The sequence below is a fragment of the Cololabis saira genome, chromosome 15 (genome assembly GCF_033807715.1).
Source record: "Cololabis saira isolate AMF1-May2022 chromosome 15, fColSai1.1, whole genome shotgun sequence".
Lineage (NCBI taxonomy): Eukaryota > Metazoa > Chordata > Actinopteri > Beloniformes > Belonidae > Cololabis > Cololabis saira.
In genome coordinates, this window is record NC_084601.1 from 41,820,262 (window position 1) to 41,840,205 (window position 19,944).

Here is a 19,944-nt window from a genome sequence, read left to right on the forward strand (position 1 = left end):
AATAGCTTGAGATGGACATTGAAAATAATCCGGTTGTTTCTTAACAGTTAGAAATTGTGGTCAGCAGTTTATCCACCTGAACAGGGACTTGAAACCTGGACCCTCAGATTAAAAGTCTGATGCTCTACCAGCTGAGATACTCAGGTTATAGTCTGAATATTTAGTTTCTTCTTTTCTTCATATTTTTACAAATATAAGGCATTGGAATGCCTTTACCACTCGGCCACAACAACCTGTCAGAGAACCTGCAGAACCAGAGCATTTAGAGCCTTTTTTATTGTTGGATGATAATTCTTTATCACTGACACATATTTCTATCCTCATTTTTCAAATGTTTTTATGTAAAGCACTTTGAATTGTACATGGAATGTCTATTACAAATAAACTTCCCCTCGCTTTATAAACTTATTACATTCCTTATGTTTAAAAGTCATCTTTATTTCCTCCTTTCTTCAAGGCAGGTGATCCTGCAGACGTGAATAATTCTTGGTCCACATAAAGTTAACAATGAAACATATGATCTTTAAAATCTGAAACTTTGTAAGATCCCCAGAGTTTAACTGGTAACCAGTTTGGCCAGTATGGGGATCAAACCCATGACCTTGGCGTTATTAGCACCACGCTCTGAACTTCTGAGCTAACCGGCCTTCATGGTACATGGTTCTTTTTCGTATATATCTAGGTATGTGTATGCAGTAACGGCTGGTGATAAAACATTTTGGGGGGGCGCACTGGCGAGTGGGGATTAGGGTTAGGATCAGTGTTGTGCTAGTTGCTGAAAAACTTACTTAAACTTACTGATGGGCAAAAGCAGATATTACTGGGGTCCTTGACATGTTTGTGATCTAAATATGCTGTTATATCGTTATTGAATGCACTGTGTTGTTTTATTTGTTGCATTGATTGACTGATTGTGCCTATATTTTCAACACTGTGTCTAGTTTTATGTTTTACACTATGCAATACGTTTTACACTGTACAATATGTTTTTTTATACAGAACTTTGTATTCTTTTCTTTATCCTTTTGAAGAAAAAAAAGTCTTTGACAGATCACCTGTTTTGGCATAATTGTTACAAGGTGGTGGTGGTGGTGTGTGAGGGGGTATATGACTTCCTTCACCCCAGACACTTCCTCCAGCACTTCCTCCAGCTCTTCCTCCAGCTCTTCCTCCAGCTCTTCCAGGGGAGTCCGAGGCGTTCCCAGGCCAGCCGAGAGACATAATCTCTCCAGCGTGTCCTGGGTCTTCCCCGGGGTCTCCTCCCAGTGGTACATGCCTGGAACACCTCCCTAGGGAGGAGGGACATGCCTGGAACACCTCCCTAGGGAGGAGGGACATGCCTGGAACTCCTCCCTAGGGAGGCGTCCAGGAGGCATCCGGTACAGGGAGGTACGGGATGCCATTGATAATCCATGAATCAATAATGAATGGGTAAATACCCGGTAGTTATCCATGAAATGTATAGTAAATACAAGGTAACTACATGGTCATTGAAGTGTAATTAGCTGGTAACTACCTCAAATATAGGTTATAATTTCCTGGTAGTTTGCAGAAAAATACTTAGTAATTACCTGGTACTTACTTAGAAATAATCCATGTAATTTCAGAGTAATTACATGGTAAATTGACTGGTAGTTACCAATATTAACCTAGTAAATACCTGTAATTTCCCTCATAGTTCCCATCTAATGTCTTTGTTATTACCTAGTAATGTTTAGTTTAAACAACCAGGTATTTACCATGTAATTACATAGTAAATACACATAATTACATGGTACAAGAAAATACGTAATAATTACCTAGTACTTACTGGGTAAATTACCCGGTAGTTACCATGTAATTACCTTGTAAATAGAAGGTACTACTAGGTAATTACAGTTTAATTACCATGGTATTACCTGGTTATTACTGTACTGTAAAAGAAAGGGTTACCGATATATCTGTAATTTTCATCACAGGTATATCTCAACCATGAGAGACAAAATGAACAAAAAAAAATTCAGAAAATCACATTGGCTGATTTTTAAAGAATGTATTTGCAATTTATAGTTTAAAATAAGTATTTGATCAATAACAAAAGTTCCTCTCAATACATTTGTTACTGGTTATCAATACTGATAACCAGTAAAAGCAGGTGCCATGAATTCAGGTAACTAGTGGAGGACTAAGGAGCCTCTTAAAGAAGAAGTTACCGGTCTCTGAAAGGCAGAAATCTTGCATGTTTGTAGGTGAACAAATACTTGTTTTACCCAGGAATTTATCAATTCATTCAGTAAAAATCCTACAATGTGATTTCTTGGATTCTTTCCCCCCATTCTGTGTCTCATAGTTGAAGGCCTCTCATCTTTTTAAGTGGGAGAACTTGCACAATTGGTGGCTGACTAAATACTTTTTTGCCCCACGGTATGTCCCGCAACATGAGTCTTTCAAAGCAGGCAGTTGAAAACCTGCAGCATCCATCTTGCTGTCGGGAAAATGTGGCAACCAGAGATTATTTGCATGGAATTTTAAATTTTGCACACTGATTTCAAAGAATGTCAGTTTCCGTAGTTCAGAGAGAAGCAAGAGATAAAATATGTCCCTCAGCATGAGCCTCTCAGAGCATGCAGGAGAAAACCTGCAGTATCCATCTTGCTGTGGGCATTTTAGCAATCAGAGTCTCTTGGCCCAGTGATTTCAGCGCATGGCAGTGTCCGTAGTGTAGTGGTTATCACGTTCTCCTAACACGCGAAAGGGCCCTGTTCAAAACTGGGCAGAAACATGTACGGTGGGGAGAACAAGTATTTGATACACTGCCGATTTTGCAGGTTTTCCCACTTGAAAAGCATGTAGAAGTCTGTAATTTTTATCATAGGTACTCTTCAACTGTGAGTGACAGAATCTAAAAAAAAAATCCAGAAAATCACATTGTATGATTTTTAAGTAATTAATTTGCATTTTATTGCATGACATAAGTATTTCATGACCTGTCAACCAGTAAGACTTCCGGCTCTCACAGACCTGTTAGTTCTTCTTTAAGAAGCCCTCCTGTTCTCCACTCATTACCTGTATTAACTGCACCTGTTTGAACTCGTTACCTGTATAAAAGACACCTGTCCACACACTCAATCAAACAAACTCCAACCTCTCCACAATGGCCAAGACCAGAGAACTGTGTAAGGACATCAGGGATAAAATAGTAGACCTGCACAAGGCTGGGATGGGCTACAGGACAATAGGCAAGCAGCTTGGTGAGAAGGCAACAACTGTTGGCACAATTATTAGAAAATGGAAGAAGTTCAAGATGACGGTCAATCTCCGTCGGTCTGGGGCTCCATGCAAAATCTCACCTGGTGGGGCATCAATGATCATGAGGAAGGTGAGGGATCAGCCCAGAACTACACAGCAGGACCTGGTCAATGACCTGAAGAGAGCTGGGACCACAGTCTCAAAGAAAACCATTAGTAACATACTACGCCGTCATGGATTAAAATCCTGCAGCGCACGCAAGGTCCCCTTGCTCAAGCCAGTGCATGTCAAGGCCCGTCTGAAGTTTGCCAATGGCCATCTGGATGATCCAGAGGAGGAATGGGGGAAGGTCATGTGGTCTGATGAGACTAAAATAGATAGACCCTCCAGAAAAACGCGGGCAAAAATCCTCGATTCTGCGGGCTAAAATCCTTGATTCTGCGGGCTAAAATCATTGATTATGCGATTAAATGTGCAGGTTTTTTATGTGCTTTTATGCGGTGAAATTGCGGAATATGCGGGAAGTCGTGGAATATGCGAAATATGCAGGAAGTTGCGGATTCGGCGCTGAGCTCTTCCCTCTTAAATTCAGCGGGTTGTCTCGTCTGATCTGAGGTCGTAGGAGAAAAAAAAGGAGAGCGAGGGTGGAGAGGAGAGGGGCGGTCGCAGCCCGGGGGCCGGCCGTCTCTCTCCCTCCAGCCCGCGGCTCAGTGCTCGGGTGATTGCCGGGCGCACCGGGGGACGAGACAGAGCTCCGTCACCCCACGCGGCCGCCGCCAAGATCCCCCAAGTGGATGGAAGCGTGCGTCCGCCTCCGCCGGCCCTCGCAGGCGCAGTGGTACGTGGTCAGCGCGGATCCTGAGTCCCCCGGCAGCCGCGCCCACCGCGCAAGCGGGGGGCTCGGCGGAGACGGCACTCTCTTTTTCCTCTCACCCCCGTGGGTGAGAGCTGCTGTTTGGGGGGTGGCGGTTTATGCGAGGGGTGCGGAGGTCCCCGGGCGGGTCCCGCACGTCGCGACCGGGCGTCCCGACATGTCACTCACAACACTTCCCCCTTTTTCCAAACTTTATGCGAAAATGTGCGGCGATGATGCGGTGAAATCAAGTGAGCCCCGCATAATTCGCATATTCAGCGCGGACATATGCAATTATCGCGGGAAATATTAACCCCAGTAAAAGTGATTTTTCTGCACCAGTGTTGGGCGTCGCCCATATGCCCATGTGAACTCTGAACTTATAAATGTATGTGAACAATTTCAGGATTATGAAGACCAGTAAAGCCAGACTTTGGCCCTTCTTCCTGAAGTCAGAGTTTATGACCCCCTGCTGCTAACTTCTGGTTATCTCGGCCTGGATCGAGATAGTCCGTTTACGACCCCCGCTGCATGGCCAGATCAAAGCCGGATGCAGCGGAGCCCGAAAACCAGGCCTCAGAGGGGGGTACTGCCTCTTTGAACAGACCGAAAAGCTATAAATACCAGCAACCCCCCTTTGCCTGAAACCCGCTTTATTGTGCCTCCTAGAATGGCCGCTGTGCCATGAACTACAATCCCAGCATGCCTTGCGGGATGGGGCGGCGCCTGAGAGCGACACACACCCAATCCCGAGCGAGGCATCGATGACGTCACCGCAGCGCGCGTAGGATCAAAACTCTGCAGCTGCTCCCTTTTTCCCTCTTTTTCGATCAACCTCTCTTCCTGAGCAGCTGGATCTTTGGCTGCGGGCCAAGGATCCCATCTCCCTCCCCCCCCCCCGGCTGGGGGGAGGCGGAAGGCCCGCAAAGGACCGGGCCTGCGGAGCTCCGGCTCCCGTTGACTCTTGGTCTCAACTTTTCATCCGGAGCTCCGACTCCCACTTCACGTGTCCCCGGTCCCTGGGAGCTGGAAAGGGGGGAAGAGCCGCTTCGAAGCTCGGCCCCGATCCAGGGTGAGACCCGTTCCTCTTTCCTAACTTCTCTCTCTGCTCTTGAGTTCACCTGAAAGGACCTGTGGCCAGCCTGCCCCGCGCAGACCGAGACGCATCCCGCCGCCCCGTCCGGGGGCCACGCGCTCACCAGCCCGACGGTAACCCGCACGTCCCAGAAGTGGACCGGCCCCGCGCGCACCCGAGACGACGTGATAGCCTCCGGACCGGGGGGGAACGCCGGCTGCTTCACGCTGCACCACCGTCCTCTTTTGATTCCAGAGTCGGGAGGAGGAGCGGTAGAGGCGGGAGACCCGGCAGGAACCCCTGATCGGCACCCGGAGACCCGAGGAGGCGTGAGGTTTTGAGACCTGGGTTATCAGTAACTTAAGAGCGTTTTCAGAGCTAAATCTGTGTTCAGAGCTGAGATTACATTATCATCATGACTGTTGTCATTAATTTGTAGTCACCACTTTCTGCTAGTCATTCATGTTTTAAAGCGCTGTTTTCTGCCGTAGTCACGTTTAAAACACCGGGAGTAACATCCGGTCTAGATTTGCACGTGGCTTAAAGAGGGTTCCGCCATCTTTAAATACAACAGGAGCCCCGGCTTCTTTAAACACTGCAGCCATGTTTGAACTGTAGAGGTTCTGTATCATCTTTATTATTGCCTTGATTTCTTTTTTTTTCATTCCATGCATTTAACTTTCATTTCATTTTTATTGATTGTTGTTTTTCTAGTTAATGGTTTTATAATAACGTAGTGTGCCATCAGAATTATTTGGGGTGTTGCGTTTATCATCTTTGATACCCGTATGTAAAAAAATTCTGATTGATTTTTAATGAGTGGTTGTTGTTATTTCATGCAAGATTTGGTCACAAACTGATTGTTTGAGCAGAGCCAGAGTTCGGATCTCACTCCTTCAATTGTTATTCTGTAAGTGATAGTAAGATTTACTGTTCTGCAGGATAAACCTTAATTTCTGAGACTGATTTTCTGCTGTTTAGTTATCATTTTTCCCTGGATTAAGGCCCCGGGGTGGTGCCACTACGAGAATTATTATCATTTTGGTAATTCAATTTGATAAATAGTCAACTTTATTAATTATTAATAATTCTTTAATAGAATTATCATTAGCCTTCGATAACTGACCAGCTTAGCTACCTGAGTTGCACAACACCAGACATTGAAATCCACGGAAGGTCTGTAAATCCACGGACAGCCGTGAAATCCGCGTAAATTTCCGCGACCACGGAATCGCGGATTCCTGGAGGGTCTAAATAGAGCTTTTTGGTCTAAACTCCATTCGCCGTGTTTGGAGGAAGAAGAAGGATGAGTACAACCCCAAGAACACCATCCCAACCGTGAAGCATGGAGGTGGAAACATCATTCTTTGGGGATGCTTTTCTGCAAAGGGGACAGGACGACTGCACCATATTGAGGGGAGGATGGATGGGGCCATGTATCGCGAGATCTTGGCCAACAACCTCCTTCCCTCAGTAAGAGCATTGAAGATGGGTCGTGGCTGGGTCTTCCAGCATGACAACGACCCGAAACACACAGCCAGGGCAACTAAGGAGTGGCTCCGTAAGAAGCATTTCAAGGTCCTGGACTGGCCTAGCCAGTCTCCAGACCTGAACCCAATAGAAAATCTTTGGAGGGAGCTGAAAGTCCGTATTGCCCAGTGACAGCCCCCAAACCTGAAGGATCTGGAGAAGATCTGTATGGAGGAGTGGGCCAAAATCCCTGCTGCAGTGTGTGCAAACCTGGTCAAGAACTACAGGAAACGTCTGATCTCTGTAATTGCAAACAAAGGTTTCTGTACCAAATATTAAGTTCTGTTTTTCTGATGCATCAAATACTTATGTCATGCAATAAAATGCTAATTAATTACTTAAAAATTATACAATGTGATTTTCTGGATTTTTTTGATAAAAATTACAGACTTCTACATGCTTTTCAGTGGGAAAACCTGCAAAATCGGCAGTGTATCAAATACTTGTTCTCCCCACTGTATGTATAATATATATATATATATATATATATATATATATATATATATATATATATATATGCATGCTTTCATGCATCTAGAAATATTTGTGTGAGAATGCCCGTGATGAATAAGATTGTACACGGTAAATAAAGTATGCTTTTATGTATAGATGAATACAGGAACTCATAGTAAATAGTGTTTATATAGAGGGACATGTAACTGCAAATGGCAATGATCACCCAGGTATCCGCAAATGTATACTCATGCATATCACAATATGTTTACACTGTGTAAAATTGTTAATATTAATTTGTGTAACTTCTCAATACATCAAGACTTTTGACATCTAATAACAAGATGTGAAAACATGGTATTGACTTCAAGGGGTAAGAGAAGTTTTTTTTTTACTTCTTCTTACTTCTTTTTGAACATGTTAAAACTGCTGCTGCTTCAAAAAAAAATATGTTGCATTCATTGTTCAACTATGTTCGAACATGTCTGTTACTTACACTACCATCATGTTCAAAATAAAGACTTTTGAATTGAATTCTTGTACTTCATTTTCTAAATCTGGTTATAACTGAACAGCTCTTACAGCTGTAAGAATCTGCTGCTTTTTTAAAAAAACATTCAAAATCTTTCCCACAATCGAACCACCAGAATTATTTCTTTCAAACTATATTACCTAAAGTAAATTGGTGCTTTTTAACTGAAGCCTCAAAATAAATGATATCAGCACTGAACAAAAATTTACACTTTTTATCCAGTGTGAATATGTTGATGACTCGTTAGAGCACCTTGCCGGGCAAAAGCCGCTCCACACTGATCACACCTGTAAGGCTTGTCTCCAGTGTGAATACGTTGATGTCTCGTCAAATGACCTTGCTGGGCAAAAGCCACTCCACACTGATCACACCTGTAAGGCTTGAATCCAGTGTGAATACGTTGATGTCTCGTTAGAGCACCTTGCCGGGCAAAAGCCGCTCCACACTGATCACATCTGTAAGGCTTTTCTCCAGTGTGAATACGTTGGTGAGTCGTCAAATGACCTTGCTCGGCAAAAGCCTTTCCACAATGATCGCATCTGTAAGGCTTGAATCCAGTGTGAATACGTTGATGTCTCGTTAGAGCACCTTGCCGGGCAAAAGCCGCTCCACACTGATCACATCTGTAAGGCTTTTCTCCAGTGTGAATACGTTGATGTCTCGTTAGGGCATCTTGCTGGGCAAAAGCCGCTCCACACTGATCACATCTGTAAGGCTTGTCTCCAGTGTGAATACGTTGGTGAGTCGTCAAATGACCTTGCTCGGCAAAAGCCTTTCCACAATGATCGCATCTGTAAGGCTTGAATCCAGTGTGAATACGTTGATGTCTCGTTAGAGCATCTTGCCGGGCAAAAGCCACTCCACACTGATCGCATCTGTAAGGCTTTTCTCCAGTATGAATACGTTGGTGAGTCGTAAGGTGACTTTGCCGGGCAAAAGCCGCCCCACACTGATCACACCTGTAGGGCTTGTCTCCAGTGTGAATACGTTGGTGACTCGTTAGAGCATTTTGCCGGGCAAAAGCCACTCCACACTGATCACATCTGTAAGGCTTGTCTCCAGTGTGAATACGTTGGTGACTCGTCAAATGACCTTGCTGGGCAAAAGCTGCTCCACACTGATCACACCTGTAAGGCTTATCACGCGTGTGAGTTTTCTTATGGATCGTCAGGTTTGATGAAGTGGTGAAAACTTGCTCGCAATGATCACAGCAGTATCTTTTGGGTCTTCCTTTATGATTCTGTAACAGAGAAGATGACTTACATCAACTTGGCTGCATTATCAAAAGCCTTTTCAGTTTCAAGTATGTAGCTAGAACAGTCTCATAATTCCCAAATCAGAATCAGAATACTTTATTGTCAGTGTTCCTGGGTACTGTGAGATTTGAAGCAGCATCACCTCTCCAGTGCAAGACAAAAAGCAGTAGTGCAAACAATAAGAAATATAAAGCAATAAGAAATATAAGTAATATAAAAAAGGTTAAGGTGCATTTGAATCGTTTTTTTTGTGTTTTTTTTTTTACAGATGACAGTATATACATATGTAGGAATATTGCACCCGGGAGAAGTATTGGAGAGTTAAAAAAGACAGTAAAGAGGATAATTCACAAGTTGTTCAGGGTGATTATGGCTTTGGGGAAAAAAACTGTTTTTGAGTCTGTTTGTTTTTGACCTGATGACACTGTAGCGTCTTCCTGAAGGCAGCAGGTCAAACAGGTCGGAGCTGGGGTTGGAGCTGTCTTTAATGATGTTAGTGGCTCTGCTGAGGCAGCGGGAGGTGTAAATGTCCGTCGGGGGGGGAGAGGGCAGCCGATGATCCTCTGCGCTGCTTTCACCTCTGGAGCCTATCCCTGTCCGCAGCAGTGCAGCTGCCATACCAGACTGTAATACAGTACGTCAGCAGGCTCTGGATGGATGAGAGGTAGAAGGTCAGCAGCAGGTTGGAGTCCAGCTTGTATCTCCTGAGGACCCTCAGGAAGTGCAGCCGCTGCTGAGCCTTTTTTGTGATGGCGGTGATGTTCTAAGACCAGGAGATGCTGTCGGAGACGAGGAGGGGCTGGGTCGGTGTTGTTTCCTGAAGTTGACGATGATCTCCTTGGTTTTCCCGGTGTTCAGAGTGAGGTTGTTCCTGAGCACCAGGCTCTCAACTTTAGGACCTCCTCTCTGTAGGCTGCCTCGTCCCCCTTTGAGATGAGTCCGACCACCGTAGTGTCGTCAGCAAAATTCACTATCAGGTTGTTGTTGTGGGTCGGACTCCAGTCATTGGTGTAGAGGCTGTACAGGAGGGGGCTCAGCACACAGCCCTGTGGAGAGCCGGTGCTCAGCAGGCGGGTGGAGGACAGGTGGGGGCCGAGTCTCACATTCTGGGGACGGTTGGTGAGAAAGTTTTTTATCCAAGTGCATGTGAGAGGGGGCAGGCCGATGGTGGTCAGTTGTGAGATGAGAATGTCCGGGATTATAGTGTTGAATGCACACGCTGTCCACAAATGCAAAGGACAAAATTCACAAATGCATAGAACAATTCACACCAGCGTAAGACAACATACACAAATGTATTTTTGATGCACACACAAATATAACCTGATTTATCACACGCTGGATTTGCGTGTGACTTTTGAGACTCCCCTGACGTGACTCGATTCACAAATGCGTTTTTTTTTAACACGGCGATTTACTCGCAAACCAATCAGATTATAGGGCGGATACACCTGCTGTTTGAGCTGCGTCGCGCCGTTCGATTAGAAAAGTGATTCAATATTTAGAGTTGGTGGAGTAAAGATAAATGAAATAGACAGCAACACGGGATGGAGAGGAGATCACTGCTCTGCTTTTCTTGTGTTCTCTGTAAAGAAAACAGCGCGATCAGAGATGGTTTGTCGGGCCGTTCAACCAGAGCCGCCGGAAGACTGGAGAGCTCCAAGTCCTGCCGATGCAGCAAATGATGATGTGAAACAGCGGAGATATTTATGTACCGGGCGGTCCCGGTGTTCGGATCATGAGCCCAAAGCCCCAACCACTAGGCCACTCCACTCCCACTAGGTAATGCAGCCTATAATCGGGGACCAGAGAGACTGCAGTTTTGCCAAATTATATTTAGTGGAGGCAGACATTATCTCATTACTGATATGATTTAACAGAAGATTCCTCAATTGATTAATACATATTGGATTTTTGTTTCCAGTTCATTAGAATGGTTTTCTTTGCGATACATAAGGCAGGGAGAACCAAGTAAGCCCGGTTAGACTCCATGTGGATGTCTCCCAAGTGACCTAGTATGCATAGTGTGGGGCACACTGGAATTCTGTAATTGAGCCATGTGGATAAATCCTCATATCTCCATCCAGAACTTCCGTACCGATGCACAAAACCATAAAGCATGTGTATAATTATCAGGGGTGTTCTCTGTACACTGCGAGCAGATATTAGAGGTTGCAAAACCCTGGAACATTCTTTTTCCTGTATAATGTATTCTGTAAAGAACTTTGTACTGTATAAATTGCACGTTTTGATTCTTGGTCATAGGGAAATTATTTAAACATATTTGTGACCAAGAGATTTGGTTATTGTTAAGAGAGAGGTCAGCCGCCCATTTGGAAATCGGAAGAGATTATCTATTTTGGAGATTAACCTGTAGAGTTTCGATAGTAATTTTGGGGTGTTTAAATTACCGTATTTTCGCGACCATATGGCGCACTGTGTGGAAAGGCGCACCCTCAGTTTTGTGTGTCATTTCTGGTTTTAAAACATACATACGGCGCACCGACCCAAAAGGCGCCGTCTACGGAGACGGAGCTGCACACACGCACGCTGCAAAACACACACGCACGCTGCAAAACACACACGCGCTAAAAATACAGCGGAAGCAAAACTTAGTTTGATATTTTATTTCGCTTTTCACATCAATCAAACCCTTCAAAAGGTTCATATTCTGTTTCTGCATTAAAGAATTTAAAAAAACCACCGGGTTGCTGCACATAAACCTGTCTCAGCCACTGATCATCTCCTCATCCATCCAGCCCTTTTCATTTCACTCTGGCTGGAAAAGTCTCTTTAGGCAACGCTTTTCTTTTAAAAATCCCGACCGCGGCGGTCCCGGGTCCCGCTCCCCGTCTGCTCCCCCGCGCTGGACCGGGTCCGCTCCCCGTCTGCTCCCCCGCGCTGGACCGGGTCCGCTCCCCGTCTGCTCCCCCGCGCTGGACCGGGTCCGCTCCCCGTCTGCTCCCCCGTGCTGGACCGGGTCCGCTCCCCGTCTGCTCCCCCGCGCTGGACCGGGTCCGCTCCCCGTCTGCTCCCCCGCGCTGGACCGGGTCCGCTCCCCGTTGCTCCCCCGCGCTGGACCGGGTCCGCTCCCCGTCTGCTCCCCCGCGCTGGACCGGGTCCGCTCCCCGTTGCTCCCCCGCGCTGGACCGGGACCCGGGACCCGGTTCCCGGGTCCCGGTCCGCCCCCTCCCGCGCTGGTCCCGCGGCGGCCCCGGGTCCCGGGACCGCCGCGCTGGACCCGCTCACACACACGCGCTGTCGGGGAGCCGGTACCGGGTTGTACAGGAGCTCCGCTCCGCTAATTCAGCTGCGCCAGTCTGAATTTCCAGACCTGTCTCAGCTTCTTGATCATCATCCCTTCATCCAGCCCCCCCTTTTCATTCGCCCTTATAATGACTCCGGCTGGAAACGTCTTATGCAAAGTTTTTCTTTTAAAAATCACCATAGGTTTCTGTCCATCAGCGCAGCAGGCAAGCGCTACATAAACCAGTAAGTGTGTGTCGCGCCGCGAAAAACACCCGCGCATGTCGGGATCCGGTACCGGGTTTGTAACCGACAGATTTGGCTGCAAATTTTGGAGGGTGAAGCTGATCAGACCTGAGACAGACCCCAGAAATCTCTGCTCGTAAAACGGCCGGGAACCAGGTCATCGGACCCGCTTTGGGAACCAGGAAGTCGGCTGCAGCAGCGCGCATCACCGCGCTGCAGAACACTCACACACAAGTGTGCTTATTTAAATAGAGCGGAGCAAAACTTAGTTTGATTGTATTTTACACATCAAGCAAATCCTTAAAAGTTTTCATCATCTGTTTCCGCATTAAACAGCTCAGTGGAGTCTCATTCACGTCGCAACTCACGGGGGCTTCACCCGCCCCCTTCTCCCTTTACCGTTCTCATGGTGGCCGGCCTTACATTACCGTAATTCAGGTAATAGACACGGCGCACCGTTTCAAAAGGCGCCCGGCACATTTAAAAAAAAAAAAAAAAAAAAAGTTGCGCCTTATGGTCGCGAAAATACGGTAAGTAACTATTTTCTTAGCGAGAAGTTGCAGATCCAGTTGGTTGAGTAATTCCATATTGAACAGTGAGTGTGTTAAATGGTACAAAATGTCCACTTATGATTATATGTTGTAGATACTTTATTCCTTGGTTTCTCCATTGAGTAAAGTTTACCATCTTTTTATCATTCTTCAGAATGTCTTGGTTGTTGGTTGTGTGCGATCACATTTAAAGATATACTGTAACTTATTAACTAAGAAATAATACTGGAAGTTGAGAAAGTCTAAGCCTCCACAGTCTTTGGATTTTTGTAATGTCTTTAAGGTAATACGTGGCGTTTTATTTTTCCACAGGAATTTTGACACGTTTGAATCCAGTGACTTAAACCAAGAAGGAGGGGGTTTGGATGGTACCATTGAAAAAAGATAATTTATTTTTGGTAAAACCATCATTTCGATGGTGACAATTCTCAATCAGTCCATCAGTGAAATGGGAAGAGAGTTCCATCGGGTAAGATCATCCTCTATTTTTCTTAAGAGCTGAACATAATTTATTTGTATTAACTCTGACAGTCTAGGGGAGATGTTTATGCCTAGATATATAATGTTTCCTGATTGTAATTTAGTAGTGGCTGTATTCTGGAAATTGCAGTTGATGCACAAAACTGTGGATTTGGACCAGTTGATAGAGTAGTCAGACAGAGATGAAAATCCATCTATAAGTGCAATTGTCTGTGATAGTGAGGTTTGTGAGTTCTGGAGGAAGATTAGTACTTCATCAGCATAAAGACTTATTTTGTGATATAATGTTTTGCATTGTATGCCTTTAATATTTTGGTTTTGCCTAATAGCAGCTGCTAAGCGCTCAATAAATAGTGAAGGAGAAAGAGGACAATCCTGTCTGGTACCTCTTTGCAAGTTAAAGCTTGTTGAAATTTGATCATGTTTGTCATTACACATGCCTTGGGAGAGCTATATAATATCTTTATCCAGATGATAAAAGATTTGCCAAATCCAAATTTGTGTAAAGTTGCCAATAGAAATTTCCAACGTTTACCCAATTGAATGCCGTTTCTGCCTCTAGAGATATAATTGTAGATTCCTGTTTATTGATATTCGAATTATCTATAATATTGAGTAGTTTACGAGTATTAGTAGAAGAGTGTCTACCCTTAATAAAACCTGTTTGATCCTGGTGTATAATAGAAGGTGTAATCATTTTCAGACGTTTGGAAAGAGCTTTGCTGATTATTTTGAGATCTACATTTATAAAGAGATATTGGGCGTTAGCTCAATGGGAGCATAGTATCCTTATCTGGTTTCATCTATCCATCCATCCATTTATTTTCCGCCGCTTATCCGGAACCGGGTCGCGGGAGCAGCAGTCTCAACAGAGATGCCCAGACTTCCTTCACCCCAGACACTTCCTCCAGACACTTCCTCCAGCTCTTCCGAGGGGAGTCCGAGGCGTTCCCAGGCCAGCCGATAGACATAGTCTCTCCAGCGTGTCCTGGGTCTTCCCCGGGGTTTCCTCCCGGAGGGACATGCCTGGAACACCTCCCTAGGGAGGCGTCCAGGAGGATCCGATACAGATGCCCAAGCCACCTCATCTGACTCCTCTCAATGTGAAGGAGCAGTGGCTCGACTCCGAACTCCTCCCGGGTGACCGAACTCCTCACCCTATCTCTAAGGGAGGAAACTCATCTCTAAGGGAGCGTCCAGCCACCCTGTGGAGGAAACTCATCTCGGCCGCTTGTATCCGCGATCTCGTCCTTTCGGTCACTACCCAACGTTCATGACCATAGGTGAGGGTAGGTGCGTAGATTGACCGGTAAATCGAGAGCGTCACCTTTCGACTCAGCTCCTTCTTCACCACGACGGTCCGGGACACCGACCCCGAGATACTTGAACTCCTCCACCTGATGGCAGGACTTCTCCACGCCACCCTTTCCCGATGGAGAACCATGGCCTCGGTCTTGGAGGTGCCGATTCTCATCCCTGATGCGTCGCACTCAGCCTCAAACCGCCCCAGCACATGCTGAAGGTCCTGGTCCGATGAAGCCAACAGGACAACGTCACCTGCAAAAAGCAAAGACGAAATCCTGTGGTTCCCGAAAGATGGCATGAGTAAGTCCTTGAGTCTTGTTAAAGACAAGAAAGCCCTTAAACTGTTTTCTTAACTTGAAAGATATGATTTAATATGATATGGCCCTTGTGAGTTATTTTTCATTTTATTTTTTTTATTTCATTTTTATTTTATGTTGTACAATAATTAGATTCTCAGTGTATATTTTGTAATACTGATGTTGCTCAACCCAAGGCAAAAGTTTGTAATTCTGATATGTGCCTTGTTTGTTTGTATCTATGTTTCAATAAAAAAAAAAAACATTCTTATGTCAAACTAAGTTGAGGATTAAAGTGAAGATTGTGTATGAATTAGCAGGAAACATCAAGATGAGAATATGTTTTCTCATATTCTCTCCTTCAAGAGTCACGTAAACAAAATTACAAAAACGGTGAAATGTAACCTCGCAAATTTTAAATCAATTAGACCCTCATTAACAACTGAGGCAGCCAGAGTCTTTATGCACGCAATGGTGTTATCCCATATTGAATATGGCTTCACAAACTGGTCTTTTACCAACAAAACCATGCTCAACCTGGCGGAATCTTTGTATAAGAGAGCGATAAAAATACTGGACAAAAAACCCATAACACATCATCACTGTCAGATACTTAAAAAATATCAACTCCTTAGTTTTGACAACCTCACTACTTTTAAATATGCCTGTGCTACATTCAAGATCCTAAAAGGTTTAGCACCGCCCCCACTGTCTGTCTACATAAGACAAAACGAAAACGCTAGCCATACAACCAGGGCAACCTCCAGAGGTGATTGCATAATCCCACTCAGACGCACTGCACATTATAGTATTAATGGTATATTTATAGTGTATTAATGGTGTATTTATAGTGTATAGTGTATGCACAGGGGCAGACCGTACTGTCAGTCGAGGGTAGAACTCTGGAACTCATTACCTGTCGTAGTAAGGGACTGCAACACATTTGCCACATTCAAGAACAGCTTAAAGAAATGGCTATTAAGTAAACAGGACTGTAACCATGACCCTCGGTAAAGATTCATTCGTCACCTTGTCACTTTACTGCATAATAACATCATAGTGTTAATAATGCACTTTGCCACTTTATTTAAACACTGACAATCTGATTGTAAACAAGAGGTGATGCTTCATGCCATCACCTCTTGGTTGGCTATTTTTTTTATGTAAATGATTACTCAGCTGACTAGTAATTATCTACCTCTTCTTACTTTTTTCGTTTTTTTTCCCCCTTTCTCTTCTCCTTCCGGCCCCATCTCCACAATCTGTTTACTCTACAACTGGCATAGAACCTTAAATTCCACAACTGAACAATACATGTGATCTGGTTTTGCTGCAGCCCATTCCATCTTCACTCTCCCCTCCCCTTCCATCCTCCTTGTCTTTCCCCCATTATAGCACTTTAACTTTAAACCCTCAGCACTTTAATCGTAACCAGCACTTTAATTTGCTCTGGCACTTTACCGCCTAAACTTTTAACTGCTAAATGTGAAATGTGTGTAATGTATTCACTATTGTAATATATGTAAATGTCTAAGATCGTGTTAGTAAGATTGATGTGTCAGGTTGTTCTCCTGTTCCTTCTATCTTAAATAGAAGCAAAATAACAAGAACAGAAACTTTTTGCACGCTATATTTGTATTTGTTCTAACTTGTTGTTTAACTTGTCTTTCTTTTATATTTTTAGCCGGGGGACTGCCAATGGAAACTAGCTCTCTAGCTAAAATTGGGTGCATTTGCATTTTTAATTCTAAATGTATATGAATGTACACTGTCCCTTCCCAAATAAACTGAATTGAATTGAATTGAATTGTCAGATAGAAAGTTTGGGCAAGTTAACCTGCATGGGGACCTTTCTCCAGCAGAGAGCAGCAGAATGTGGGCAAAGGAAACGGCGCCAGCGACCTCCGTCGTCACTTGTGTCCAGCTGGTATCAGACCGGGAACAGCGCCACTCGCGGCCACAGCCAGAACTGCAGGTCGCGTACGCGTTCACTGTCTTTTTGAGAACGTGCACGTCCACGCGCCAAATGAACGCAGGATACGCGTGACGACAACGACGCGTACGCGTTCCGAACTGCAAGTAGAACTGAGCCCTAACTGATGACGGTTGGATTCTTCCTGATGTTGGTCCTCAAAGGCCTTCAAGAAAGCAGCTCAGCGTGAAGTCAAGACACTAAACTGTGGTGTTTGTTTCAAGATAACGGAGCCTGGAAGCAGGTTTACCTTCCTCTTCCTCAGCTTGGAGTCGTTGAGTTCCTCCTTGACGGTAATCTCCTGCTTGGGCGGCAGAAGTTCCAGCTCCCTCTCCTTGGCTTCTCTCAGCAGCTGCTCGGCGGTGATCTGCACCTCGGCAGGAGCTTCGTTCTTCACCTGAAACACCACAAACACCCTGAAATATCTCTGCAGGAGCTTTGTTCTTCACCTGAAACACCACAAACACCCTGAAATATCTCTGCAGGAGCTTTGTTCTTCACCTGAAACACCACAAACACCCTGAAATATCTCTGCAGGAGCTTTGTTCTTCACCTGAAACACCACAAACACCCTGAAATATCTCTGCAGGAGCTTTGTTCTTCTCCTGAAACACCACAAACACCCTGAAATATCTCTGCAGGAGCTTTGTTCTTCACCTGAAACACCACAAACACCCTGAAATATCTCTGCAGGAGCTTTGTTCTTCACCTGAAACACCACAAACACCCTGAAATATCTCTGCAGGAGCTTTGTTCTTCACTTGAAACACCACAAACATCCTGAAATCTTTCTCCACCCACTTTTATGCTCCCTGTGTCTTTTCAGAATCCAAAGAATTGAAAGGACAATCAGGATCTTGTGTTTCATGCCGTCATCCTGAGTCAAAAAAGCAGTCGTGCCAAGTAATGTAGCAAAACCAAAGCTGGAGTTATGATGGGAGACATTCCTTGGTTTGAGGATTTGAAACACTTAGCGCCGCTCCTTTTTAGAGTTCCACCTCCGACCAAACGGGACAGCTAATCACAACAATGTTCATGCTGCTGCTGTAAGACAACGGAAACCTCCAACCTCAGTATGTGTTATATGTCCTTGAATAATGTTTGATGGGTGATGTTTGATAATATCCTTGAATAATGTTTGAGGTTTTTTTTATCTGTGCTGTATTTATTTGTGCCAAGGGACTGCAGACGCAAATGATCCTAAGGCTAACTCTGGTGCAATGCATCACATGTTTACATTTATGTTTTTAATTGCACATGGTCCCTCTCAAATAAGATTTAAGTAAGTAAGTAAACTCTCTGGTCCTGGTCTGGGTTTAGGGGGTCTTGACTCCAAGTTTACCGACGACTGATATGTTTTCTATGCTGTTGACTGCACATTAGTGCCCCCCCCACCAACTTTGAAACATGTTTTCTCCAGATTTCAGGCAGAAGAACCCGGATGTGATCAAAGTTCTGCTGAAACAAAAACTAACCAAACTAAACTAAACTCTGCCAGAAGTCTGGATTAGGGTCGCCACCCGTCCCGGAAAATACGGAATTGTCTTTTATTTGAGAAAAAAGTGTTGCGTCCCGTATTGAACTAATACGGGACGCGATTTGTCCCGTATTTTCATTAACGCCCCGTCTGTCACACACACATCAACACTAAATTTAACAATAATCAACAAAATAAAACACAGGAAACATTAAGGCAAGCAAAATCTTTGTGGCGGGACAACAGGACCTGCTGCGTCTGTGCCCAGATCTTTATATTATTATTATTATTATTATTATTATTATTATTATTATTATATATGTGCCAGACAGCGGGGAGGACTCGGGCTTCACCTCCAGGTCGGGGTTGGGAGTTAAAAGTTGCGTTCCGTATTGAACCAATACGGACATTTATTATGCTTTTATTTATTGATGTCATAATATACAGATGAAGGTTGGAACATTTGAATATATTGCAAAACGTCATTGGTAGTAAATTTAACTAAAGGTGAAACAAATATATTATTTCCCACTACATTCAAAGTGAGATAATTCAAGCCTTTATTTGTTATAATTTTGGTGATTATTATGGCTCACAGTTTATGAAAACCCCAAATAAAAAATAAATGAGAATATTTTATGAAATCAATAAACAATTCCATCATCAAAATAACAAATAAACATATCTTGCTTTGCATGTAATAAGACTAGGTAATATATTAATTTCACCTTTTAAGTTGAATTATTGAAATAAATTAACTTTCACACCATATTCTAGTTGAATTATTGAAATAAATTTACTTTTACACCATATTCTAGTTGACTTATTGAAATAAATTAACTTTTACACCATATTCTAGTTGAATTATTGAAATAAATTAACTTTTACACCATATTCCAGTTGAATTATTGAAATAAATTAACTTTTACACCATATTCTAGTTGAATTATTGAAATAAATTAACTTTTACACCATATTCTAGTTGAATTATTGAAATAAATTAACTTTTACACCATATTCTAGTTGAATTATTGAAATAAATTAACTTTTACACCATATTCTAGTTCAATTATTGAAATAAATTAACTTTTACACCATATTCTAGTTGAATTATTCAAATAAATTAACGTTTACACCATATTCTAGTTGAATTATTGAAATAAATTAACTTTTACACCATATTCTAGTTCAATTATTGAAATAAATTAACTTTTACATCATATTCTAGTTGAATTATTGAAATAAATTCGTTTTTACACCATATTCTAGTTGAATTATTGGAATAAATTAACTTTTACACCATATTCTAGTTGGATTATTGAAATAAATTAACTTTTACACCATATTCTAGTTGAATTACTGAAATAAATTAACTTTTACACCATATTCTTCACCTGTATATTCTACATCTGGGCTGATGTGGACATACATACATACATACATA

At 43.6% G+C, this 19,944-nt stretch overlaps 2 non-coding genes across 2 annotated transcripts; both read right to left on the reverse strand.

Annotated features, from left to right (window-relative positions):
• Positions 1-73: 73 nt before the first annotated feature.
• Positions 74-146, reverse strand: trnak-uuu (transfer RNA lysine (anticodon UUU)). The gene has a single exon. It is a non-coding gene; the product is annotated as a tRNA-Lys (tRNA).
• Positions 147-573: 427 nt separating this feature from the next.
• trnai-aau (transfer RNA isoleucine (anticodon AAU)) lies at positions 574-647 on the reverse strand. The gene has a single exon. It is a non-coding gene; the product is annotated as a tRNA-Ile (tRNA).
• Between the last annotated feature and the right edge of the window lie 19,297 nt (positions 648-19,944).